At 46.7% G+C, this 27,562-nt stretch overlaps 1 protein-coding gene across 5 annotated transcripts in view; it reads right to left on the minus strand.

The window, feature by feature from the left end:
• Window positions 1–27,562, minus strand: part of TBL1XR1 (TBL1X/Y related 1) — a 178,862-nt gene that overhangs the window by 81,375 nt on the left and 69,925 nt on the right. For 4 of the 5 annotated variants that reach the window (XM_083739633.1, XM_083739637.1, XM_083739636.1 and 1 more), the window contains exon 2: window positions 16,181–16,245. The gene's annotated coding sequence lies outside the window, so the exon portion shown is untranslated. Of the gene's footprint in view, window positions 1–16,180; window positions 16,246–22,254; window positions 22,361–27,562 lie in introns of those variants that run through there. The other variant, XM_083739635.1, reaches the window with a different exon arrangement.

The raw sequence follows: 27,562 nt of genomic DNA on the forward strand, positions 1-27,562 counted from the left end.
ATGCATCTCTGGGTTATTTGTGGGGCATAGGAATTTGTTCTTTTTTTTTTTTTATTTAGTCTGGCCCCCCACAAAGTCTGAGGGACAGTGGACCGGCCCCCTGCTGAAAAAGTTTGCCGACCCCTGATCTAGTCCTTCCCTGCCCATCCCCCTAATATTCTTAAGAGGGTTTCTTCTCCAGTCTTCAGAGAGTACCTGGAAGTGGGGAAACAGAGAAAGGCCCTCCTTTCCTTCCACTCTGCAGCTTTAATGTGAAATCTTAGGTGCAGTACTGTGTCCACAGCTCACAAGCTGCTCGCGTCAATGAAATTTCGTCCCAAAATGCACCTAGGACAACAGGAGTTTCGAACACTGATGCGCTGCCCAGCCCCACTTACAGAGAAAGGAGAAATTCTTGGGTTAAAAAGAAACCCTGCCTTCTACCAAAACCCAGAGGGCTAGCAGCACAACTCAAGCAGTACAGCATGAGACTCTTAATCTTGGGGTCGTAGGTTTGAGCCCCACGTCGGGCAAAAGTTTCAGGGGGTTGGCCTAGGTGACTTTTGTGGTCCCTTCCAAATCTACAATTCTATGATTCTAATTGCTCCTGTGTCCAAAGCTCCTGCTTCCTTCTTAGTATTCCCGCTTCTTGTTTGAAAGCGGCACGTGTTTAGCTGGTTCCTGACAAGGGGCATAGCTAAACAGCGCTCTTCATCCGAGGATTGCAAAGCTGGGTGTGCAGATCAGCTGTGCTGCAGGTGAAGGAGCCTCGAGGGTGCTTTGGCAAAGCTGTGTTGCGCTGGCGTACATCTTGGTATATTACCTGCCCCCGGGGAGTGATGGCTAGCCACAGTGAGAACAGAATGGCCTAATCCAGCATGCTCTTCTTATATTCTTCCCCATCCACTGAAGGGAGTGTACAAAAGGACAATCTTACAAGATCAGCTATGCTGAAAGATGGCGGCTTGATCCCAAGGTTTAGAAAATGCTATAAGGATTCCATATAGTTGCGTCCGCCACTGAAGTTCCAGGTGAAACTCAGAAGATGAAGTCTTTCTCAGGTTTTAGGAAGGATGCAACCTCACAGCCACTCTTCTTTCCCTTAACCACTACAATCGCAACGGGATCTTGAGCTTGGGCACCATGTATTTGAATTATGTTCAAATTATTGCAAGTTTGCATTTAACATCATTAATTGCTCGGCGCATTGTGTCTGCCCGGCTTATGTGCTTTTGGTGATGATTACAGAGTTGGAAACGTTCGTTTGCTGATTTTTTAAAAGGCTTTGTTATTATTGCCAGCTGCTTTGAGCTCAACGTTGTTGTCAGAAAAGTGGCATATAAATATTAAACCAAACTGAATAATTTTCTAATAGGATTTCAGGTGCGGGAGTGAAAATGCGGGAGCACTTCCAAATCACCGATATGCAAAAGGCATCCTGTGACATACCGTATTTTTTGCTCTATAGGACGCACTCGCCCAGAGGACGCACCTTGTTTTAGAGGGGGAGAACAAGAAAAAAATTCTCCCCCTCTCTGCTCAGTGCCCCTTCAGCGAAGCGGCAGGACAAACGGAACCCCTTCCATTTCTCCTGTCGCTTCGCTGAAGGGACGCTGCACAGCTCTCCCTCTCTGCTGAAGCCGGGAGAGTTTTGCTCTCCCGGCTTCAGCAAAAGGAACCTGAAGCCTGCGGAGCGCAGCGGGAACTCGCGCTGTGCTCCGAAGGCTTCAGGCAGCTATCCCTGAAGCCTGGAGAGCGAGAGGGGTCAGTGAGCACCGACCCCTCTCGCTCTCCAGGCTTCAGCGAAAGCAACGCGAAGCCTCTGGAGCACGGAGGGAGCGCTCCCTCTGTGCTTCGGAGGCTTCGCGTTGCTATCGCTGAAGCCAAGGAGCCTGCATTCGCTCCATAGGATGCACACACATTCCCCCTTAATTTTTGGAGGGGGAAAAGTGCGTCCTATAGTGCGAAAAATACAGTATGTGGCTCCTGTGCAGCTCAGAATGAATACCAAGGCAGAGGAGAAACAAGATGGCTGGTATTTAGCAACAAGAGGTCTCTCTGTTGCTCAGTGAGAAACCCCAACTCAGAAGCAGCTGATGGGAGGCAGGAAACATGGCTAAGTCTCCTTTCGACACAAGCCAGGTTTGCTCAGTGGCCTTGGGGCTGTTTGTACAGCAAATCTCTCGCAGTTCATTTGTTTTGGCCCAAACTCATGAGGGGGGTGGGGATCACACTGGAGGAACCACGGTCTAGCATCTATGAAGTTGCCAGTTCAATACCTGCTGTGGACTCAACTCAGGAGAGTGCAAACCTCCAAACTGAATCTTTGGCATTTCCATCTGAAAATGATTCTGCGGAAAATTCTGCTTCTTGCCTTTGGCACCCCAGGTTTCATGACAACAGGAATACGTTTCTAATACTTGCACATTTGCAACATACCAACAAAGTTTATTTGGAGGGGAGGGAATCAAACCTTTTTTTGGAAATAAAACCAGATAAATCAGAACATAAAACCAGATAAATCAGAACGCCCCTCAAATGAGCAGAAGAGCCGAGTGCCTAACATATGCTTAAATACCAATTTGTTACCAGTGCATGATCTATGGTTTATTTCCTTTTAGATTAGCAATTAGCCTCCTACTAGCAAAATGTCAACTGCAGATGAAATAGAAGCAGAGAAAAGTTGACTGGTAATAAGACAAGAGCCCCATTTCCAGCACATAACTCTGTGGTTAAATTAAATTGGTTATACATAATAAATATAGACAAATGAAGCTCTTTTTTAATGAAAATATCCCCTATGTATCAGTGCAATATAACTATATCTTTGTTGCTAAGATAACAAAATGAATGACTTTATATATTTCTTGGAGAGAGAGCAGGAAACAAACACTGCAGGCAAATTTTATTATAAGCTTCCAGTTGGGGCATTGAAGAAAGAATCAAATATTCACCTAGTTCCGCATGCATTTTCCCACAGTGGACAAACAGACCCTTTGGGGAAGTTTGTAACGGGGGGCATAGAGACAACAGCCTTTCCCCACTCTTCTCCCTCTGCCCCCCCCACCAGCAGGTATTCATTTAGCTAACAAGGACCCTCATCCTCCATGAATTTGTCTAATACCCATTTAATGCGAGCCCAACTGCTGTCCGTCACCCCAAACTACCACAGCAAATTCCTTCAAGCGATTATGCCACGATTTAAGGAATTTTTGTCTGCCCTGAATCCCTCTTTGCCAGACAATTTTGTTGGATGCATTCTCAAAGTTTTCAATTTGTGTTAACACGGGAGGAGGGGGCATGGCATGCGTGGAGGGGGAGATCGGTGTTTGAAAATATGCAGGGAGCCTCCCTGGATCAGGGTGGGGGTGATCAGAATGGTAACAGGGGTCCGAGCTGGCACACACGCTCACCCCCTTGCAAGACCAAAGGCTCAAGACCAGCATGCTGCTCACAGTGGCTAGCCAGATAACTGGTACAACGCCCGCAAGACCTGACCGCAACACCACTGTCCCCACTCGTGATTCCCAGCAAAATGGGAATACGGAGCCATTTTTCTTGCGAGAATGGAGGTGTAACCTAACCATCATGGCTAGTGGCCACTGACGACTTTTGTCCTCCATGAATCTGTCCAAACCTCTTTCAAAGCCGTCCAAGCTGGTGGCTGCCATTGCGTCTTGTGACAGCAAACTCCACAGTTCAACTGCGGGCTGCGTGAATCACAGAACTGTAGAGCTGGAAGGGATTGCGAGGGCCGTCTTGTCCACTGCCCTGCAAAGCAGGAATCTCAACTAAACCTTCCCTTTGACTGTCCTGAATCTTCTTCGCTGGATAGCCATGGAGGCTTCTAGTATTATGAGGAAAGGAGAAAACGCATCTCTGTCCACTCTCTCTACCCCCCGCACAATCTAATACACCTACACCATGTCCCTCCTTACTCGCTCTTTCTCAAATCTAAAAATCCCCCCAAATGTTGTGACATTTCCCCTTAGGAGGGTTGCTTAGTCGCCCTGCTTTCATGTTAAATCGGAGGGATTTAATGTTAAGGGCAGCTTGCCTTTTTAAAATTTGTAGGCTGTTTTTGGAAAAGGAAATGACGGGTGATGGCTTTTCTCTCTAATGATGCATGGCAGCCTTTGTTCATACATTATAAGTTATTGCAGACTTCCTTCAGTGTTGAAAGAGGCACCAATCCAGAGACTTTGTACCGTGCAAACATACTGCAATGTGATTAAGTAAGAGGCTGAAAGGCAGCTGAATAATAAACTAAAATATGTGTTAAGTGGGTGACAACCCTAGTTTTTGGAGGCTAATAATAATAATAATAATTTATTATTTGTACCCTGTCCATCTGGCTGGGTCTCCCCAGCCACTCTGGGTGGCTTCCAACAAAGATTAAAAATACATTAAAATGCCACACATTAAAAACTTCCCTAAATAGGGCTGCCTTCAGATGTCTTCTAAATGTCAGGTAGTTGTTTATCTCTTTGATATCTGATGGGAGGGTGTTCCACAGGGCGGGCGCCACTACCGAGAAGGCCCTCTGCCTGGTTCCCTGTAGCTTTGCTTCTCGTAGTGAGGGAACTGCCAGAAGGACCTCGGAGCTGGACCTCAGTGTCCAGGCAGAACGATGGGGATGGAGGTGCTCCTTCTGGTATACTGGGCTGAGGCTGTTTAGGGCTTTAAAGGTCAACACCAAAACTTTGAATTGTGCTGGGAAACATACTGGGAGCCAATGTAGGTCTTTCAGGTCTCGATGTTGTTGACTCAACTCTTGTTTACACAAGCAGGGAGCATCTTCGGGGATTCCAGGGCCACCTTCTTGTTCCCTGTCCTGAACTGCTTTTTGGTCATTCCACTTTCTCCTCCTCTCCACTTTTCATAACGACGGCACGGGAGCTAATGCAGACACGCCTTCCAGCCCTTCATTCAAGAAGGATGAGATGCATGTCCCAACATGCATAGTGCCCTCGGAGTAGTTCAGATTGCACGGCAAACTCACAGATAAATTTAAATGACCAAGCTGCATGCCTGAAACTCCTTCATTGGAGAAATAGTAGATGGTGACAATTTGACTATAATTCACTCTTCAAAAGAACAACAACAAACCTATGTGCATATAAATACTTTAAAAACCTATATGGTGAGGGGCTAGTTCAATGGGGAATCAATTTTATTTAGATAGCCTGACCATATATTTTTTTAAAGCCTGTAGGCAGGACACTGCGTTCCCCCACTTTAAACACAACCCACACCTTTCCCCTGTCTCTGAACTCTGCATATGCCAGAAGTAGTAATTCTCCCGTTCTGATGATCCATCACTTTCAGCTACACCTCCAGTAAACAAGCTCTTTCCTTTCCCGTCCCTCCCACAACTGTGAATTGCTGCTGCCCCCAACACACCCTGCCTCAGCCATTTGAGTCTTAAATCCGGCTTGATTGCTCATTAGCAAGAAATAATTTCTTAGCTGTTGCTTGCGGCCGCGGCCATTGTGAGCATTCGCACGCGGTGCGGGTCGCCGCTCGCAACTCGGGTAGAATTCCAACATTCTCAGAAGCCATTTCTTATGTGAGAGATGACATCGAGCGTTAGGTTCACTTTGTTATTTCTCTGTTTATGCTATCAGTAATCAGGGGGTTTTGGCACAGCGCTCTGCTCCAGTTCAATCGCTCAGCTGAATTGCTTGAACTTCTGATGAACTGCACCAAAAAAGGGAGGAAAATTAACTAATGCCTCATTTGATCTTGTGACTATTAAAGCTTGTGTTTTCATTCCCTTTTAACCTTTTGGCCATCTATTTTCTTCTTTAATTTGTCTGTTATGTACCTGATACTCCTGAATGTGTCCCTTGTTGTTTGCCATGAAAGGAAACTGCACGGGCAGTTTTTATTTGCCGTTTCTTTCATTGCCGTATTATTGTTATTATTTTAATGAGTACTCAAAAAGCCCGGTGGTTCACAACCAGTCAAACTTGCGGCTGCTTCGCACGCAAACCCCAAAAAGAAGGGGGGGGAGGCAGAAAGGGAGGGACATTCTGCATTCCCACAGAAGGTTGGCCACATCTCGTTTCTGAGAGAAGAGAGCGTTTGTGAGAAGGAACACGTTAGGAAGTTGCAACTTTCCCCTACAAATATTTCGGAAAATATACGGGTCAAAAAACACATTGTGGATGGAGCCTACCCATAGTTCACAACCGTATTCTTAAAGATCTCTGTATATTGTGCATGCTTGTCCACTCCATATATATTTTTAAAAATATAGTATAGAGCAGGAATCAGCAACCTTCTTCAGCCATGGGCCGGTCCACTGTCCCTCAGACCATGTGGTGGGCCGGACTATATATATTTGGGGGGGGCAGGGGGGCACACAAATAACCCAGAGATGCATTTTAAATAAAAGGACACATTCTACTCATGTAAAAACACACTGATTTCCGGACCATCCGAGGACCGGTTTTAGAAGGCGATTGGGCTGGATCCGGCCCCCAGGCCTTAGGTTGCCTACCCCTGGTACAGAGAATGAGACTGTTAATCTCTGGGTGATGGGTTCGAACCCCACATTGGGCAAAGGATATCTGCATTGCAGACTAGAAAATTCTCATGGTCCCTTCAAACTCTACAATTCTATGGATGGATGGATGGATGGATGGATGGAAAAGGATTACAAGGTAGGGTATCTGCCTGTCATACTTGATGCACCAGCATGTTTGCCATCGTTTTCATCCAATCAACACATCAGAGCAAAGTCTATTTCAGAGTGTTTATTACAGATGCATGCCACTAAGCACTATAGCACTTCAGATTCCCCTTCCTCCTGGAATCCCGACTGAGGCAGCCATCGGGCGTCAGCAGCAGGTTCTTCAGCTGTCCGCCCCTTACACCCTCTGAATGGCGGGTGATACCCAACATCTCCCATTTGCCCTTTGGGCTTGCCAATCTTGGAAGACTTTTGAAATGTGACCAGGAGCCCTGCAGCCAACGGCGATTTCAGTTTATAGCAGGGGTTATGTTCGCTCCTCACTAATGCCAATTTTGCACTAAGGCGCACCAAACTCTACCACCTGTATAAATTGTGCAAATAAGGTGTAAAAATTTGCATACGTTTCCCTCACTTTGCGGTAAAGATTTAGTCTGTGAAGCTTTCTATCTCACGTCATGCAATCTGGTCTTGCTGGTTTTGGGGAGATGCAAGGGGCAACACAGGAAGTTAAAGCCCTACAGAATTGTAGAGTTGGAAGGGACCCCAAAGATCATCCAGTCCAACCCCCTACAATGCAGAAATATGCAGCTGTCCCATGCAGGGATCAAACTCGCAACCTTGGCATTATCAGCACCACTCTCTAACCAACTGATCCAGGCTGATCAAAAAACAGTGGAGGTATGATTCATGAAATCCGTCCAGCTCTGGAGAATGAAACAGGCATGACTCCCACACATTACCCCAAAGAGCAAGGAACAAGTTAAAAGTGATGCCCAAAGTCATCTGGAATCATTTCGACGATTTTTCAGGAAATTGCACTCAAGCATTTAATTGCTTGAGCCTCAAGAATTTTTTCTATCTTTAACATTTGAAAAAGATCAAGCCGAACGAGGAACCGTGGAAGTTATTTTGCAAGCTCCACATTCTCTTCCAAATGCGTATTTTCAGCTTGTGTTTTCAGCTTGCTCCTTTGCCTATTATGGAGCTACGGTCCCATGTTATTGATCTCGGTCTGCAGCCATTCAATGACATTTCTTGTACGGTATACAGTTGCATAAATAGAAGTTATGGCTCAATTCTGTTGCATTTCATTGGCTGCTTCTCTAGGGATGAGCTTCAAGCAATCACAATCTAAATGATGCTCTCTTCTTCTTTGTGCATTTTGTGAACTTTTAGCCACACCATGGTTGAAACCTCAAAACCCTTTTTCTTTAAATGAAAGCTGATACTGTACTCAATGAAATATTAATTTTACATTCCAGACTACCTTTTTGTGTACCCTACCCTAAGAATTGCTAGAGAGAGAAAGAGAGTCCAGTCTACAATCTCTGTCAAATGGGCAATACAAATTGACATCTTACGAACAAGAGCCCAAACGCCGGAATAAATAATAATAACTGAATATGAATCCTGCACCAGGATTCTTGAGGCTGCGTATTATGCACCGTGTAGCTTCTGCTGTAGGCAAACGTAATAAAGTTGCTCCAGTGAGTGGGATCCCAATGTTCTAGCCCCACTGCCTACGGAATTGACTGGTCTCGCCTACCCCTCCTGAACTTTACCATTCAACACTATTATGTTCAGAGCAGCAATAACCACATATGCGTGCTCTGAATTGCTATGCGCGCCGACCTCACTCTCGCAGTCATTCTTCGGTGCACATGACTCATTGCCTTTATGCTCCAGACCTTTCCATTACAAAATATCTGTTGCTGTTTTTCACATGATTCTGCCACCTACATTAACCAGCTTCATGCTTGAATTTTATGCACAAAGGCACAAAGCTGCTGTTATAACGGAGCAAGTCAATCAGTCCATTTACCGCATAGAATCATAGAGTTGGAAGGGCTCCTAAGGGTCATCGAATCCAACCTGCCCCTCCCTTTCTCTCGTATGGCTGCAAGGAGAGTTTGGAATCACTCGTTCCTGTTTTCCATCACAGCCATTCCCTCTTGCAGGAATCCTAAATCCATGACTCATCTTAACCATGGTTTAGTGAAACAACTCAGCTTCATAAACTGTTGGAAGCTGGCTCGTTTCAGTAAACCGTAGCTAAGACTAACCACAGTTTACGTGGGTTCAGGGGCACTTAATTGTGTGGAATTAATTCTCATGGCCTTGGAGGAGACAGTGGGGAGAGGATTCAAGCCCAAGGCTTGCCTCCTTGTGATGCTCAACTATCATTTAGCATTATGTCCAAATCATCTTCAGTATAAAGGCCTGGAAATTAAGAACTCATAAGCGAGGGAGGAATTTCTTAATCACCTTAGCTTGGTTTCCTTAGCTGTATTTCAAAACCACAAAGGAAACATAATTTTACCAGTGGCGTTGGTAAACAAGGGGCAAGGCTGCTATGAGGCTTGCAGCAACTGCTAAAGTACAGCAGACTCACAACAGCTCCTCTTCTGACCCTGGTAGCACCTAGTGGTGCAAACTCAACAGGCAATGTCGCATCGCCGCTGTGCTTCATCCAATAAAGTCACAAGCCAACGACACCACATTTTTGCACAGAATCACAGAATTGTGGAGTTGTTAGGGGCCACAAGGATCATCTGGTTCAACCCCCGGCAGTGCAGGAATCTTATACCTACCATGGGGCTCAAACCCATAGCCCTGAGATTAAGAGTCTCATGCTCTACCAACTGAGACTGTTGGAAGGGAAAGGAAGAGGCATAGGAGATGAAAGGCTGCTGTTTTGGGGTAGAAACCATGCCTCTAAATATCACACAATGCTTTATGCACATTACTGCCAAAACCAGCCAGAAGGTTTTGCGTCTAAACAGCGGCATCTAGTCGGCAGAATACTGGACTGTCATTCTTTCATTTGATCCAGCACTGCTATCATTGGGTCATCATCTTTTCTTTCTTTCTCTTCTCAGCAGCTTGTACGTACAAAGCTTTAGTGGTCTTTAAAATACTAAAACTGCAAACCGAGAAATGTTGGGGGATTTTATGGGGATTCCCCATCTGCTCGTGGGGGAACAGCAAACCGCAAACACACCGCTGCGCCGGAATATTGCATCCATGACAGATTTTTGCAAGATGTGAGGAGGCGAAAAGGAGCCCCTCTGCAGTACATATGGATGGCTTATGTGGGCTAAAGCCTTGCAACCAAGTCACCTCCATATTTATTGGTGGCAGAGCTTTATTCAGCCTAGGAACTCAAGAGAAGGGCTCAGCTGCTGGGCAAAGCAGGCGTCAACAGAGAGGACATTTGCATCCTTCCTTTCGGAGAGGGGCAGCTTTTTAAAGTTTTTTTGGGGGGTTAGCATGGGAATCAGGTCCGCAACCTTTGAGAGTCCTTTAGAACAGCATCCACTGCTCCTTCTCTCATAACACTAGAACTGGGAGGGGTGGGGGTGAGGGTCTCGTGCCATCAAGAGGAACGTTTGACGATTCGGGACCAGCAAAATAAAGTGTTTATTCACATAGGGGATAGTTAAGCTCTGGAATCTGCTACAAGATATGACGGCCACCAACTCTGATGGCTTTAAAAGGCGCTTAGAGAAATTAACAGGAAGCCATGGCTGTCAATGGCTGAGCAATGTCTGGTTTCCAGCATCGTGATGTATCGCTGGCTAAACATTGCAATATATACCAATACATCACAGCATCTGAAATCAGGATGGAAATATGCAGAGGCGAACGGGGTAATGTCCTGCCAACCGCTACTGCTTAGGGGGTCTAAAACTGATAAACTTACCTTTAACATATTGTTACAATTGTTATTTTATAATGCACAGCAAAGGGGCAGCAGGAATTGCAGGACAACCTCACTTTTTTCCATCGCAATATTTTTTACACAGCATACTCACGCATTGCTATTCACGACATAACTCAATTCTCTCTTATACTGGACATACAGTGGTCCCACGGTTTTCAAGCATCTTGGAGTCGGATGTTGCGGTTTTTGAACGCCAAAAATCTGGAAGTAAATAGTTCCGTTTTCAAACGCGCCTCGGAAGTCGAACGGCTTCTGCTGAGGTTTTTTTTTTTTTCCCTTTGCGCCTCGGTTTTCAAACGTTTCAGAAGCCGGACGGTCTTCCGGAACAGATTACGTTTGAAAACCACGGTACCACTGTATCTGTGCTGCTGTTCTCTCTGCCGCCACCATACTGGTAGGTTGGAGGAATCCAGCATGGCCTAGTGGTTACAGTGTCCCACCTGGAACTAAGGAGCTCCTGCGTCAAACCCTCACTCATCCATGAAGCTGCCTACTGCAGCAATGGCCATTCACAGCCTAACTTACGTCTCAAGAGGTGTTGCACAGACAAAAACCCACAGTGCGAACACCGTGTGCACTGCCCTAAGCATAAGGGAGTCATGGGATAAAAGGGGCTGAAAAATATTGCTACCGTTATTACTACCGTCAGCCATTAAGCAAGCAGTCAAACGGCATGAAAAGGTTAGGAAGGAGGTCTTCTGTTGACGCAACACAAAACAGCATTCTCATAGCACTATATACAAAATACAACCATAGGCGCGTTTGCCTGTCTTGGAAAAATAAAAACACCGCAAGAACGAAGAACTTTCCTGCATGCCTCCTTAAAGGTAAAGGTAAAGGTACCCCTGCCCGTACGGGCCAGTCTTGACAGACTCTGGGGTTGTGCGCCCATCTCACTCAAGAGGCCAGGGGCCAGCGCTGTCCGGAGACACTTCCGGGTCACGTGGCCAGCGTGACAAAGCTGCATCTGGCGAGCCAGAGCCGCACACGGAAACGCCGTTTACCTTCCCGCTGGTAAGCGGTCCCTATTTATCTACTTGCACCCGGAGGTGCTTTCGAACTGCTAGGTTGGCAGGCGCTGGGACCGAGCAGCGGGAGCGCACCCCGCCGCAGGGATTCGAACCGCCGACCTTTCAATCGGCAAGTCCTAGGCGCTGAGGCTTTAACCCACAGCGCCACCTGCGTCCCTGCATGCCTCCTTATTAATCCCCATTTAACAGTTAACGTCTATAGTGCTCTTCCATCTTTCCGCACCCCGCAAAACAGGCTCGGTATTTCCAACACATGCCTAATGCCAATATCTGCGGTGAGACTGAGCAGAGGAATGGACCGCTCTGGGCTCTGCGTCGATAGCAGTGGAAGCAGCAAAAACGGACCACTAAAAGCAATGATAGATTTCTGATGGGCCAATCTGGGGAAGGGAAGTGGGTACTTAAAGACAAGAGGCCAATGCTGGGCTCTTTAGGAGCCAGAGGAGGTTTTACAATGCCCCCGGCCCCCGTTTCTGGCACTGGCTCGGTAAACAGGAGCTTAAGCTGGAGTTTATGCTCCATAAGGAAGGATACGTGGAATCATAAAGGAGCAGCCACCCCAATTCTACCCACAAAAAAAACCTCAACCTTGAAGCAAGGGAGGCCAATAAAGAAGCAGAACAGTAAAAAAACCAGGCAGCATTAAAAAAGGAATGTTGTTTGCAAACCTCCTCCTTTCAAGAAATAGGAAAAAGCCACAAAAGCACAAAACCAATTCATAGGTCCGTAGAGTTGGAAGGGACCATGATGTCACCTGGTCCAAGCCCCTGCAATGAAGGAATCTTTTTGCCCAAGGTAGGGCTCAAACCCACGACCCTGAGATTAAGAGTCTCTTGCTTGACCAACTGAGCTACCTGGGGATTGTGGTGATGCTCACGGTATTGGAGCTTGAAACAACCTGGTGACCTCCTGGTGTTTCGGATGGCCAGTCCCACCAGCTGCCAGGGGCTGATGGGATGGGGAAGCAGTCCAAAACACGTGGCAAGGGCTGCATCGTTCACCCCGGACACTGAGGTCCAGCTCTGAGAGCCTTCTGGCGGTTCCCCCACTGCAAGAAGGGAACCAAGCAGAGGGCCTTCTCGGTAGCGTCGACCGCACTGTGGAACGCCCTCCCGTCAGATGTCAAGGAAATAAACAACTATCTGACTTTTAGAATACATCTGAAGGCAGCCCAATATTGGGAAATTGTTATTCACTGTTGATTTACAATTTTTTATATATGCTGTAAGCCGCCCAGAGTGGCTGGGGAAACCCAGCCAGATGGACAGGGTATAAATAATAAAGTTGTTGTTGTTGTTGTTGTTGTTAAAAAAAAAGTTCCATCCACAAATAATATAATGCTTTCTGAGATTAAGCAGATAGACGTCCCACCTTTCGTGTCAAAAACTTCCCAGAAGGGGCCAGAGCACTAATTGAGGAAGGAGGGTCTTCAACTCTAAGGCTCATTTCAATGCAAGTTTTTTGCTTTACAGTGGTACCTCGCGTTAATTCGTTCTGGAGGTCCGTTCTTAACCTGAAACTGTTCTTAACCTGAAGCACCACTTTAGCTAATGGGGCCCACCGCTGCCGCCGGAGCACGATTTCTGTTCTCATCCTGAAGCAAAGTTCTTAACCTGAGGTAATATTTCTGGGTTAGCGGGGTCTGTAACCTGAAGTGTATGTAACCCAAGGTATCACTGGATAACCAACCCTCAGTACTTGTTTTTATCCCTCTCTTCCGTTTTACTTTTTAAATTCTTCTAGTGCATCCTCTAGTGCTGTGTCTTGTTGTTTTAACATTGTTTAATATTGTTTTATCTCGTTCTTTTAATGCTCTAACTCCCCCATATTGCGAGGCTGCAAGAAGCTGGGCTGGGCTAGGTTGAGCACCTTGCCAGGCACCGCCGAATGAAAGGTTGTGTCAAACTTTATAAAATACAAGCTATAAATTAAGGAAGAGAAACACCCTAATCATCAGAGTTGCCGGCGAGCCCAAATGGCAGCTACAGTGAACCCTGAAAAAAAAAATTCTGCTGGATGGCAGTGACTCTGCCCCTCCAAATTCGAGGCCAATGTATTTGGAGATTATTGACTTCAGCAAACCGTCGCTAACCAACTATATTTACTATGGTACTTCCTAGAAAGTCCAAGGAAGCGAAAAGGAAGGACCTTCTTCACACAGCATGTGGTTAAAACTATGGAGCTGGCTACTACAAGGTGTAGCAATGGGCAGCACCGCAGAGAGCTTAAAGAGGGAGTCAAGACAAACAAGATACACCACCAGGGCGGTGAATGTGCTACAAAGCTCGAATTACGGAGTCATTCTGCAACAGATCGCCCAGCGCAGACACAGGGTGACATAGGTCTGAACCGATAATTTATGAGGAGATTGTGAAATTAGGCCGAGGGCCGCCATGTGATTAAGCCAGGGGTCCACAGGCTGTCCACCGTGGCTTCAGGCGTCGCCCAAATACCACAAAGAAAGGGATAAAATTAAGCTGGTCTTACACCAGCAGATTAGATGTGGCTCTCCCAAGGCTTCGCCGAAAGGGCAGGAGATTGCAGAGTCCTAGCGCCAGAGGTTGAGCCTCTATTTGCCAGAAGACGGCTGGTTGCTCCTGAGCCACAGCCCTTCCGCAAGCCTGTCTTTTGTAGCCACAACGGAAATATGCTTCCATTTTAAATAAATAAATAAGGAAGAAGCGGACATTCTCACAACCGTGACTTTTTCATCCAGCACCGAATTCCATGCTAATGCAGGGCAAATGGCAAAATACACACAACCCCTGTGCACTATATTTTTTTCCCCACAGCCAGGCTCTTTCTACCGAAAGACTGAAAAAGAAAAGAAAAGTGAAAAGGCCTCTCTCTCTCCTCCTGCTCCAAGCAGTAATTATGAATCAGTTATCACTACACCAAGTAACAGGCCCACAAGACACTACAAATACTTATTTTCTGGCACAACCTGTAGGGGGAAAATTAGGAGAAAACGCAGTAAGACTTCAAACAGCCTCTTCCTGGTATTTTAAAAATTAATGAAGTGTTGGGAGTAGTTTAATATGCAATGAGTCATGTTTTTTAAGAGAGGCAATAATGCAGAACAGTATTTCAATCTTGGCTAAGTCACAGTACGCAAGCATGAAGTAATATAGGGAAGGGGTTGTATTCTGCTGGAGAAAGCAACAGGCGAGAAATCAAACAATTAAAAAAATAAAAAAGAGCAGAAGAATGCTACAAGGAAGGACTGGAAAGTTCTCAGTCTTGTGTCCAAACCCACACACTGCTTAGAATGAGAATTTTTCAGCCACCCACACTATTAGCCTTGCTGCAATGGGGAACCCAAATCAGAGGTCTCTTCTGAAGAGTAGCTGTGTGTTATGGAAAGCAGAACTCTATGCAGCTGCTCAGAACTCCTTGAATACAGTTTGAATATCTGCACGGGGCTTATGCTACACTTAAGTGTATGACGATGACGATGATGACCTTGTCATCATTTAGGTTTTTTGGCACAGGCACCTGAAATTAAGCAATGGGAGTTGAATGGGACTTGCGTCCAAGAGCCTAGGTCAGGCTTCCTCATCCTCGGCCCTCCAGATGTTTTGAGAGTACAATGCCCATCATCCCTGACCACTGGTCCTGCTAGCTAGGGATCATGGGAGTTGTAGGCCAAAAACATCTGGAGGGCTGAGGTTGAGGAAGTCTGGCCTAGGTACATAGGACAGGACTTTGAATTCTGTGTAATTCCCTGAATCAGAAGTGCATTTCATAGTAATTAAATAGGGAAATGCGAGAGGCCAAAACTTGTCCCTCCAGAAGCTGCGGAACTGATGGGACTCTCATCCAAAGATTAAAAACATCAGGTCTCCCATATGCTTGGAACTACCATCAGTTTGCCAACATTGGCCTTCTCCCACACCCCAATTCTATGATTTTCCTTGTGTACGTGTTTTGTGCTTTTTTTGCTCATGTAAGCAAAACCCCATGGTGGATTCCAATATTCACACGCGGCGAATCGTTGACGATTTCTCATGCCAACTCATGTAAATACAAAGTTGGCACAAAAGCATAGATCCCAGAATCTCTAGACTCAAGACAGGGAAAGTCAACTCTGTCCATTTCAGCGCTAACGGGCAATAGGAAGACCCACCTAGGAAGTCATTTATGAGTTTATCACACTGGTGAAGGTATGGAAACTGTTATACTGGGACAATGCTCATTCCATTCTTCTTCTCCCACTCTTCCCCCCATTTCTTCACTTCCTCCAGTTTTCTTGGCCAACCAACAGCATTCTGTGGCTAAGATGTCCCTGCCATACACACATCCTCAGGTTTTGGGGGTTGTTGTTGTTGTTGTTGTTGTTGTTGTTGTTGTTGTTGTTGTTATTATTATTATTATTTGAAAGCGGGGGGTGGGGTATTCCCCAGAGTATGCCAATACCTTCCTCTCCCATTTCTCAAAGACCATGTTTCTGTCGTCACCTGAGTTCGCTTTGAGAAGGAGTGATGCTCAAGCCTAGCCAGGGAAGAATTTTGTGCTACCAATTGCACAGGTATCATTGAATGCAGCTGTCAAAACGGACGCAGTTACTGTCAGATAGATAAACAGGCCTCCACATATGCAGAAATAATAGGATGCTTTTTTAGAAAAAAAGAATTCCTGAGCCTAGGAGCCCGTCTGCTTGCCTCTTCTCCTGCAGGCAGAAGGTTTTGTGTAAAGACCACATCACAACACAATAAACTTTTGCAACGGGGGTTTCCCTGAACTTACCATTGGCAGTGCATTGATGGGTGGAAGGTGTCCTGTTAGGAGCCTCGCGTCACAGGAAGATGGTACTGGAAAAGAAAAGGGGGAGGGAAGGTTTACTATTTAAAAACCAAAAGGGATGTTAACACATCATAATATGACAGTGGATTGCTCAGGAGATTTTCTAAAGATGAAAAGCCCAGAATTTCTCACTGCTGGATCTGTAGAGAGGGCGAGCTGTTGTCATGTTTCCAAGGAGGCAAAAGTTAGTTATTGTATGTTAACACATTTAGAATAGATGCATTGCAAGATCAGAGATGGGGCTAAAAAGCAGCAAGGTGGCAATACTTGGCCCACACACTGCTGCACTAGGGATGGGGCGGTGGAAGGACAACAAAGGGGGGGGGGATATTTAGCAGTGTCACAACTAAGTGAAGGTCCTGTGTGAGTGTCTGGAGGCGGTTGGAGGATGGATGGCGGCTAACAGATTGAGGTTGAATCCTGACAAGACAGAAGTACTGTTTTTGGGGGACAGGAGGCGGGCAGGTGTGGAGGATTCCCTGGTCCTGAATGGGGTAACTGTGCCCCTGAAGGACCAGGTGCGCAGCCTGGGTGTCATTTTGGACTCACAGCTGTCAATGGAAGCACAGGGCAGCTGTTTACCAGCTCCATCTGGTACGTAGGCTGAGACCCTATCTGCCTGCGGACTGTCTTGCCAGAGTGGTGCAAGCTCTGGTTATCTCCCGCTTGGACTACTACAATGCACTCTACGTGGGGCTACCTTTGAAGGTGACTCGGAAACTACAACTAATCCAGAATGCGGCAGCTAGACTGGTAACTGGGAGCGGCCACCGAGACCATATAAGACCTACATTGGCTCCCAGTATGTTTCCGAGCACAATTCAAAGTGTTGGTGCTGACCTTTAAAGCCCTAAACGGCCTCGGTCCAGTATACCTGAAGGAGCGTCTCCACCCCCATCATTCTGCCCGGACGCTGAGGTCCAGCGCCGAGGGCCTTCTGGCGGTTCCCTCATTGCGAGAAGCGAAGCTACAGGGAACCAGGCAGAGGGCCTTCTCGGTAGTGGCACCCACCCTGTGGAACGCCCTTCCAGCAGATGTCAAAGCGATAAACAACTACCTGACATTCAGAAGACATCTTAAGGCAGCCCTGTTCAGGGAAGTTTTTAACGTGTGATATTTTATTGTATTTTTGTTTTTTATGGAAGCCGCCCAGAGTGGCTGGGGAGGCCCAGCCAGATGGGCGGGGTATAAATAATAAATTATTATTATTATTATTATTATTATTATTATTATTATTATTATTAGTGACACTGCCTCTCCCAGCCCTGGAAAGCCCTGGGTCCAGGCTTGCGCTGCTTTGCACAGGGCACCCACCACACCGGGTCCCTAAATTAGAAGCCACAAACCCCACAAGGCTCCCTCCGAATGCAAGAACTAATGCCCCTTTTAGTAACAGCAACCCTGCTGCTTGATGCAGTTGCTGCAAGTGCCTGGGGACCACCATTAAGAGGAACAACGTGGAAGGATGCAACCTACCCAAAAACAACTTCCCACAAGTGAGGCTGCCACCCTACCATGTGCGTGCATTTGTTGCAGCTACGTCTTAGCACCAAGAGTTTCCAAGGTGGCTTAACGCACCAATATAAAATGCAGCAAACACAAAATGAAACAAAGCAGGAAACCCACAATGCTATCAGTATCAAAGTTAGCAATGGGGGGGGGGGGGGAAACCCAGGCAGTTGCACAATTGCATCCCGCCAAAATCTCGAGAGAATAGGTCAGCTTTCAGCAGGCGTCCGGAAGATATTTTAGAAGCAGGAGACTGTTGGGCGAGGTGCTCCAGGACTGAGACAACATGAGAGAAGAGGCTCCTACTTAACTTCCGAAGAGTAGGGGGCTGTGGGGATATTCAGAACACGGCTTCCACTGATACTCTTAATTAGCGGGCAGGCATTAAATGCAAGGACTATTTAATATAGAGGGTGTTGGCTTAGTAAACATGTGCTTGATAACAAAGAAAGCAATCCTTCTCAGACGGCCCACCACAGGGGCCACTGACCCCCCACAATGATGCCAGGGTCCAGCCGTCACCTTAAGGAATTTTGCTTGAGATACTAGTCTTGTTCCAGCATTTGTCTGGGCACAACACTCCTGCTGTAAAACCAGGAATGGAGGCAGGGAACTGGTATGCAAGTCCTACCCCAATGTCTAGCAGGCGTAAGGACAGCTCTTCATACCTCCTCATAATCAGCACAAATAATAATAATTATTTATTTATTTATTTATTTATACCCCGCCCATCTGTCTGGGCTTCCCCAGCCACTCTGGGCGGCTTCCAACAAAGATAAAAAATACATTAAAATGTATTTTAATGAGGGTGGTTTTAATTTCGAAGACGGGTGGTTGGGGAAACCCAGCCAGATGTGTGAGTAGTTGTTGCTGTTGCTTTTTTGCAGGAGAATTTCCAAGCGTGTTCAACTGAATAAGCTCTTTAGCACAAATATACAATTGTGCGACGGTCTAAAGTGTTGTCTGTGTATCAGGGACAGTGTGGCGAGGGCCCGGATGTGCGGGGCTTCCATGTTTTTCATTTGGGTATCAGTTAGGAGAAAAAGTACGTAGCGTGCAAGGTTAGCGATGGCGGCAGCGTCGGAAAACATTAAAAACTTCCCTAAACAGTTCAATTAGTTAAGCCAATCAAGGCAAATGGGCTTATTTCCCCCTCATTTTGCAAAATGTTTAAGTGGAAAGGGGACAACACAGAGACTCAAACCCTGTGAATTATCCAACATTAGCCACATTCATAGTAAAGTAAAGGTAAAGGGACCCCTGACCATTAGGTCCAGCCATGACCAACTCTGGGGTTGTGGCACTCATTTATTGGCTGAGGGAGCCAGCATACAGCTTCTGGGTCATGTGGCCAGCATGACTAAGCCGCTTCTGGCGAACCAGAGCAGCACACGGAAATGCCATTTACCTTCCTGCCAGAGTGGTACCTATTTACCTTCTTGCACTGGCATGCTTTCGAACTGCTAGGTTGGCAGGAGCAGGGACCAAGCAACGGGAGCTCACCCCGTCGCGGAGATTCGAACTGCCGACCTTCTGATCGGCAAGTCCTAGGCTCTGTGGTTTAACCCACAGCGCAACCCGCGTCCCCATATTCATAGTAGACCCACTGAAAATAATGAATGTGCCCATTAATTCCAATGGGTGGCCTAAAACATAGGTAAAGGCTACACATCACCCCAGTGACTCCCATCAGCAGATGTCACACAGCACAAAATCAGAAGTGGGTGGGGAGGTAACGAGACAGGATTGGGGCCTAGGGAAACCAGAGAGTAGGAATGGGTGACTCACTGGCCCTCTGGATCGGTTATCATGGATGGGGCTCCTGGAAGGTGGGAGTCCAGCAACAGCTGAATGGTCACACGCCTGCCACATAAAATGTGCACACTTTCCAGGGGTCTCCCAATGTTCTTATGTCCTTCAGGCTGCTACGCACCCTGAACGAGGCCTTGGGCCTTGGGAACCTGGCCCCAAGCAGCAATGTTAAGTTGCAATGAAGCATTTATGAAAGCCACCATGGGGATGGAGGAAGATACAGGTTGTTCACGCCCACCCATGACCAGCAGCGAGGCAGGTGTGCCGAGAGCAGACCAAAGCAAAACTCCCTGCTTCCAAGCCCAAGCAACTGTTTCCCCCCATAGAACAGGCCAAGGAAGCAAGCCAAGAGGCTCCCTCTAATTTTTCTTGCTGTGCATTCAAGGCTTTGCGACACATGAAGACTGACCTACATTCAAAACCAGCATAAATGTAACCCAGATGTTTGGAACCACGAGCATGAAGATCTCTACCCCTCCCTACAACTGGAAAGAAAAGAAAAAAGAATGGCAGGAGGGAGGGGGTAGCAGGGTGGATATATACAAACAATTCCTAGAATCAAAAGGCATCCCCAAGGACTGGGAGGGGACACTTTAGAGCAGGGACAGGGGTTGCGGAACTACAACTCCCATCATCCCTATCAGTCGTTTTGGATGTAAAAGCCCAACAATAGGTGGTTTCCCCCCCCAGCTAGGTGGCAATTAAAGACATGCCTATTCCCCCAGAATTTCTGTGCATCATGTAGACCAGTGTTTCCCAAACTTGGGTCTCCAGCTATTTTGGGACTACAATTCCCACAAAACCCTGCTGTAGACTGAAGGGCCTTACTAGCCTAGGGAGTCACTGCTGGCTTTTGCTGTTAGCTTAGCTGTTATTACGGACGGCATTTAATTATCATTCTTGCATTATGTGTCAACGCAGTACATGAATTATGTGCGCTGCCTTGTGCTCCGCGAGAGAAAGGGCAGCATATATAAATATAGCCACCGCCAGCATCAACATCTGTAGCGCCACAAGGTCCCTCGTCCTTGCTCTGCAGGCTCACGCTGTTGCGGAAGCCAACCTTCCCAGGACTTTCTCCAAGCTCAAAGCAAAATTCCTCGCACACATGGGCCTCAAGAGCATGACCCTGGTGTGAAGTGGAACATTCACACTTTTGCAAATGGAGACTGGCCGGGATGGGAAGGTGACCTCCCAGTGAACAAACTGTAGTCACCTACTGCAGGTAGCCTTCAACATCCTACATTTCTTGCCATCAACATATCCTTCTGCCCTGCAATCGTGGGTTAAGTAAGGGGTGGGGGGTGGCAGTAAAAGCCTGCAGTGAAAGACCCACCAAGGAAATGGCTTTCCCTTCTGCCAGGGTTAGGCTGGCCTGGCCAGCAATTGCCCCAGTCCTGAACAGAGTTTGGATCTGGCACACTTTACGCTGGCTTAACTTTAAAAAGGTAAAGGTAAAGGACCCCCTGACAGTTAAGTCCAGTCGCGAATGACTCTGGGGTTGCAGCGCTCATCTCGCTTTACTGGCCGAGGAGCCGACGTTTGTCTGCAGACAGTTTTTCCGGGTCATGTGGCCAGCATGACTAAGCTGCTTCTGGCGAACCAGAGCAGCGCACAGAAACGCCGTTTACCTTCCCACTGGAGTGGTACCTATTTATCTACTTGCACTTTGACGTGCTCTCAAACTGCTAGGTTGGCAGGAGCTGGGACCCAGCAACGGGAGAATCACCCTGTTGCGGGGATTCGAACCGCTAACTTTCCGATCGGCAAGCCCTAGGCTCAGTGGTTTAGACCACAGCGCCACCCACGTCCCACTTGGCTTAACTTAAGACAGCGGAACTTATGCTGGCTTCGCATGCCTAAGATCACTCCCTTGGGATGAAAACCTTACTGTGCCTTACTCAGAAGTCAGTCCATTGAATCCAGCATGGTTTGCTCCTGGGTAAATAAGAGTTAGCATTGCAACCTTAATCTGCTGTTGCTGGACTAGATTCTTTGGACACCCACCCCATCCGTTTCCTATAGCTCAACGCTGGAGAGTCAAACTCTTTTGACTCAAACGGTTCTACACAGAAATCTGGAACTCTGATTGCTGCCATTTGGACTGTGCTTTCTTTATATCTTAGCCCATGGGTAGGCAAACTAAGGCCCAGGGGCCAGATCGGGCCCAATCGCCTTCTCAATCCGGCCCAAGGAAGGTTGGGAATCAGCGTGTTTTTACATGAGTAGAATGTGTATTTTTATTTAAAATGCATCTCTGGGTTATTTGTGGGGCATAGGAATTCGTTCATTTATTTATTTTTTTCAAAATAAAGTCCAGCCCACCACAAGGTCTGAGGGACAGTGGACCGGCCCCCTGCTGAAAAAGTTTGCTGACCCCTGTCTTAGCCCCTCCTTTTGTTATTGTCTTCCTCCCCCATCCAATTCGAACGTTTGACGCTGGTTTATTACAGAATGCAACCATCGGTGCTGAATCTTCCGAGAACAGCGAAAGCAATACACAAAAGGCAGGCAGGCAATAAGAAATTATGCTACACATTAGCATTACTCGCTGACTTTACCTGTTTAATCTTTACGACTGCAAATTAATGTCTGTGATTTCCCCGAGGCAAACGGAACTTGAAAACTAAAAATGCAACTATTTGTGATCCGCTGCATATTAATGAATCACGCTTTTAATTTTTTTAAAAGACTACCTTAACTGTAGGGGGATGTCAATTACTGCAACCAGTAGCTCACCACAAAATATTCCATAAATTTCCAACATCATGGATGAACATCTACCTTGTCCAATGGCGAGACACCTCCTTCGCCAAAAACAATAAGCTCAAGTTTTTAACCGTGACTTTATTATTTTTGTTCAATTTCTATACCACCTTTTATCCAAAGATCGCAGGGCGGTGCACAACATTAAAAACATAGTTTACATAGCATTATACATAATAAAAACAATTTTTAAAATCACAGGGGGGGGTCATACCAACCGCCCCCTCCCACTTTTAAAAGATTGTCGGAAATCTAACACTGTATTCTTACACCCAACCTAAGAGGGTAAGAAATCTTACAAATAGATAACTTTTTTTTTTAAGGGTGGAACGACATGCTCTGTTTAAATATGCTATGGTTGCCACCACCTTCGGGGAAGGACGACAGCAAAGTGATTGTACTTGTGTTTTATGTTGTGGGGGCCTAGAGTTCAATCCTTGGCACCTCCAGTTTCAAAAGTCTGGACAGAGGTGATGCCACAGAACGTGGAGAGCTACAGCCATCCTAAAAAGACAATAGTGACCTAGACGAGCTCATAGTCTTGACCGGGCCTAAGGCAGCTTCTCATTACAGTGGTACCTCGGGTTAAGTACTTAATTCATTCCGGAGGTCCGCTCTTAACCTGAAACTGTTCTTAACCTGAAGCACCACTTTAGCTAATGGGGCCTCCCGCTGCCACTGCGCCACCACCGTGCTGTTTCTTTTCTCATCCTGAAGCAAAGTTCTTAACCCAAGGTAGTATTTCTGGGTTAGCGGAGTCTGTAACCTGAAGCATATGTAACCCAAGGTAGCACTGTATGTGGTTCTTGCAGTTTCGTTTACTGCTTGTACATCATTTCCAAGCACTTCTTATTCAGTCACTTAAGTTTCGGAAATAGAGAACAAACTGTTTCTTTTGGTACTGTGCTTTAATATAAAAGGTTTATGTCCTGCTGTTCGGCAAAAAGGGGAAGTGTCAAGAGTTGTGTGCAGATGTTGGAAAATAAACGCAGTAAAGCAAGAGATTTAAGCAATAAAGGGACGCTAACCTCTCCTTTAAATCAGAACCAGTGAAGGCGGTGAAGGTCCTGTGTGAGTGCCTGGAGGCGGTTGCAGGTTGGATGGCGGCTAACAGATTGAGGTTGAATCCTGACAAGACAGAAGTACTGTTTTTGGGGGACAGGAGGCGGGCAGGTGTGGAGGATTCCCTGGTCCTGAATGGGGTAACTGTGCCCCTGAAGGACCAGGTGCGCAGCCTGGGAGTCATTTTGGACTCACAGCTGTCCATGGAGGCGCAGATTAACTCTGTGTCCAGGGCAGCTGTCTACCAGCTCCACCTGGTACGCAGGCTAAGACCCTACCTCCCCGCGGACTGTCTCGCCAGAGTGGTGCATGCTCTAGTTATCTCACGCTTGGACTACTGCAACGCGCTCTACGTGGGGCTACCTTTGAAGGTGACCCGGAAACTGCAATTAATCCAGAATGCGGCAGCGAGACTGGTGACTGGGAGTGGCCGCCGGGACCACATAACACCGGTTCTGAGAGATCTGCATTGGCTCCCAGTACGTTTCCGAGCACGATTCAAAGTGTTGGTGCTGACCTTTAAAGCCCTAAACGGCCTCGGTCCTGTATACCTGAAGGAGCGTCTCCACCCCCATCGTTCAGCCCGGACTCTGAGATCCAGCGCCGAGGGCCTTCTGGCGGTTCCCTCATTGCGAAAAGTGAGGCTACAGGGAACCAGACAGAGGGCCTTCTCGGTAGCGGCGCCCGCCCTGTGGAACGCCCTCCCATCAGATGTCAAAGAGATAAAGAATTACCTGACGTTCAGAAGACATCTTAAGGCAGCCCTGTTCAGGGAAGGTTTTAATATGTAATGCTGTACGGTTTTTAACACTGATTGGGAGCCGCCCAGAGTGGCTGGGGAAAACTCAGCCAGATGGGCGGGGTATAAATAATAAATTATTATTATTATTATTATAAGTCCAGCAGCAAAATCTAGCCCAAGAAGTAAAGAAGAATAAGATGCAAGCAACATCAGCAGCTGACTAATGATCTTTTTAACACAAAGAACCCCATGAGGAAAGCATGTTTCTTCCTACCCCCTGGTTTTTTTGCAATGAATTTTTTTTTTGCAATGAAATTTTTTAATCCCTTTACTCCCTAAATCAAACGGTACATCTGCTCTTATTTTCAGCATGCCAAACGCTCACCCTGCAACATGTTGACACCACAAACATCTGGGTAGGTGAGGAACGTCAAGCTGGCAACAGGCACAATTTGCTCCACAAAATAGCAAGTCTACAGTTGGCATATACACATTGTGTTGGTATCTTCAGGAGGAGCATACAGGGTCCTTGCATTCTTGTAAATTGCTGCTTGCCACCAGCATGTTTCCTTTCTGAGAAGAGCCTGCCCTGCGGTGCATGTGGGCAGAAGGAGTTTTTTTTAAAAAAATGCAGAAAAGACCACTCTGCCACCTTATACATTTAGCAAGTTGCAACAGCCTTGCTCCCTCAGCAGGAATTCTGACAATTTCTCTTCCCCCTGCCTTTTTTGCAGGCAACTTACATTTGCTCCTGCTACCCCTCTCCTTGATGGTGACAGCAGCCACGAAATTAAAAGACGCCTGCTTCTTGGGAGAAAAGCAATGACAAACCTAGACAGCATCTTAAAAAGTAGAGACATCAACTTGCCAACAAAGATCCGTATAGTAAAAGCTATGGTTTTCCCAGTAGTGATGTATGGAAGTGAGAGCTGGACCATCAAGAAGGCTGATCGCCAAAGAATTGATGCTTTTGAATTATGGTGCTGGAGGAGACTCTTGAGAGTCCCATGGACTGCAAGAAGATCAAACCTATCCATTCTGAAGGAAATCAGCCCTGAGCACTCACTGGAAGGACAGATCCTGAAGCTGAGGCTCCAATACTTTGGCCACCTCATGAGAAGAGAAGACTCCCTGGAAAAGACCCTGATGTTGGGAAAGATGGAGGGCACAAGGAGAAGGGGACAACAGAGGACGAGATGGTTGGACGGTGTTCTCGAAGCTACCAGCATGAGTTTGACCAAACTGGGGGAGGTAGCAGAAGACAGGAGTGCCTGGCGTGCTCTGGTCCATGGGGTCACAAAGAGTTGGACACGACTAAACGACTAAACAACAACAACATCAAGTGCTTAAAGTTTGTGCTCACAACCTGACTGCATACTATGGCCTCCTCCCTTTACTGAGGAGTCGGCGCAGCCAGCAGCTGCCACACAGGAAACAGTTTGACCAAACTGGGGGAGGTAGTAGAAGACAGGAGTGCCTGGCGTGCTCTGGTCCATGGGGTCACAAAGAGTCGGACACGACTAAATGACTAAACAACAACAACCCCTCTCCTTTATCACTGAAAAAGACAGGGGAAAGGTTCAGCACATCACTAAGATCTACACGTGAGTGGACAGGGATAGACATAATTGCCAGCTTTGAAATATTGCATCTCCTCCTTCCTGCTCCACACTTAATTGGAAGAGGTTGGAAGAAAGTCTTCAAGTTTTCACACTTGCAGTGTGTCAAATGTAGGCTGGAGCTGATTAGATGCCGTCTCAGATTCATATTGTTTCCAACTTGTTATTATTAAAATTTGTAGACTACCCTTCATCCAGAGATCACAGGGCAGCTCATAACGTAAGAATAAAAAATGAGAACACAAAACACATCAAACAAAATAACCCCACTTCCCACAAACACATTTTAAAGGCCACAGAATGGACATAACCAAAGGCCTGGTTATAGAGAAATGTTTTCGTCTGGAGCCTAATGATACATAATGAAGGCACCAGGCAACCCTCTCCGGGAAGAGCATTCCACAAACAGGGAGCCGCTGCAGAAAAGGCCCTCTTACGGAGGAGGCACACAAAGAAGGGCCTCAGATTATGATTGCAGAGAGGGTCCAGATTGGTTCACATGGGGAGATCCTGCAATCCTGAGTCATTTGAGCCATCAAATAGTAACCGTACAAACTTTGAACCAAAGAATTCTAGCCTTTCGGCACTTGTCAAGAGGCTCCTTATACCATTTGAACAGCCAGACAGGCTACACCAAGATTGGCAAGTCGGCTAAAGTTTGCAAGCAACTGAATTGAAGAGGAAAAACCTTTCAAAAGCAAAACAAAAGGCACCGAAAGCCAGAACAGGGAATACTCAAACCAAAGTCCTAGCAGATCATATTCCTTCCCCCCCCCTATTATTTTTTACAACCATTTCTAGATCAAGCTGAGTAACCAATAACCACTGCAAAAGTATATACAGTGGTACCTCTACTTGCGTTCACCTCTGGTTATGTCTCCTTCGGGATACATACGTGGCAAACCCAGAAGTATTTTTCTGGGTTTCACCACACGCGCATGCGCAGAAGCGCACTATGTGCCACATGCATGCGCAGAAGTGCTAAACCGCGCTGCGTGCATGCAGAGAAACAGCACCTCTGGTTGTGAATTCCTCAGGATGCGACCAGAGCTCTGGAATGGATCCAGTTCACAGGTGGAGGTACCACTGTACATAAGGAAACAACTGCAATATGCACCCTACGCATTGCCCAGACGTGATACATTTGAACTCAGTAGCAGCTGAGTGGGCCTATTGACCCTTTCAGCCATCTTGAGTGCCATATGTATATAAACTTAAATAGAAATAATTCCAACTAACAGCAAACTCAGGGGGCTGAGTGTCAAAAGAAATGAAGCCAAAATGGGGAGGTATGAGCATGCTGCTATCAATAGTAATAATAGTAATAATAATAAATAACAATAATATGTTCATTTCAAGTTGGAGGGCAAAATTTATTATTTATACTCTGCCCATCTGGCTGGGTTTCCCCAGCCACTCTGGGCGGCTTCTAACAAAATATTAAAATACAATAGTCTATTAAACATTAAAAGCTTCCCTAAACAGGGCTGCCTTCAGATGTCTTCTAAAAGTCTGGTTGTTGTTTTTATCTTTGACCTCTGGTGGGATGGGGTTCCACATGGCAGGTGCCACTACCGAGAAGGCCCTCTGCCTGGTTCCCTGCAACCTCACTTCTTGCAGCGAGGGAACTGCCAGAAGGCCCTCGGCACTGGATCTCAGTGTCCGGGCAGAATGATGGGGTTGGAGACGCTCCTTCAGGTATACTGGACTGATGCCGTTTAGGACTTTAAAGGTAAGCCAACACTTTGAATTGTGCTCGGAAATACACTGGGAGCCAATGTAGGTCTTTCAAGACCGGTGTTATGTGGTCTCGGC

The sequence above is a fragment of the Podarcis gaigeae genome (genome assembly GCF_964106915.1).
Source record: "Podarcis gaigeae genome assembly, chromosome: 5".
Taxonomy (NCBI): domain Eukaryota; kingdom Metazoa; phylum Chordata; class Lepidosauria; order Squamata; family Lacertidae; genus Podarcis; species Podarcis gaigeae.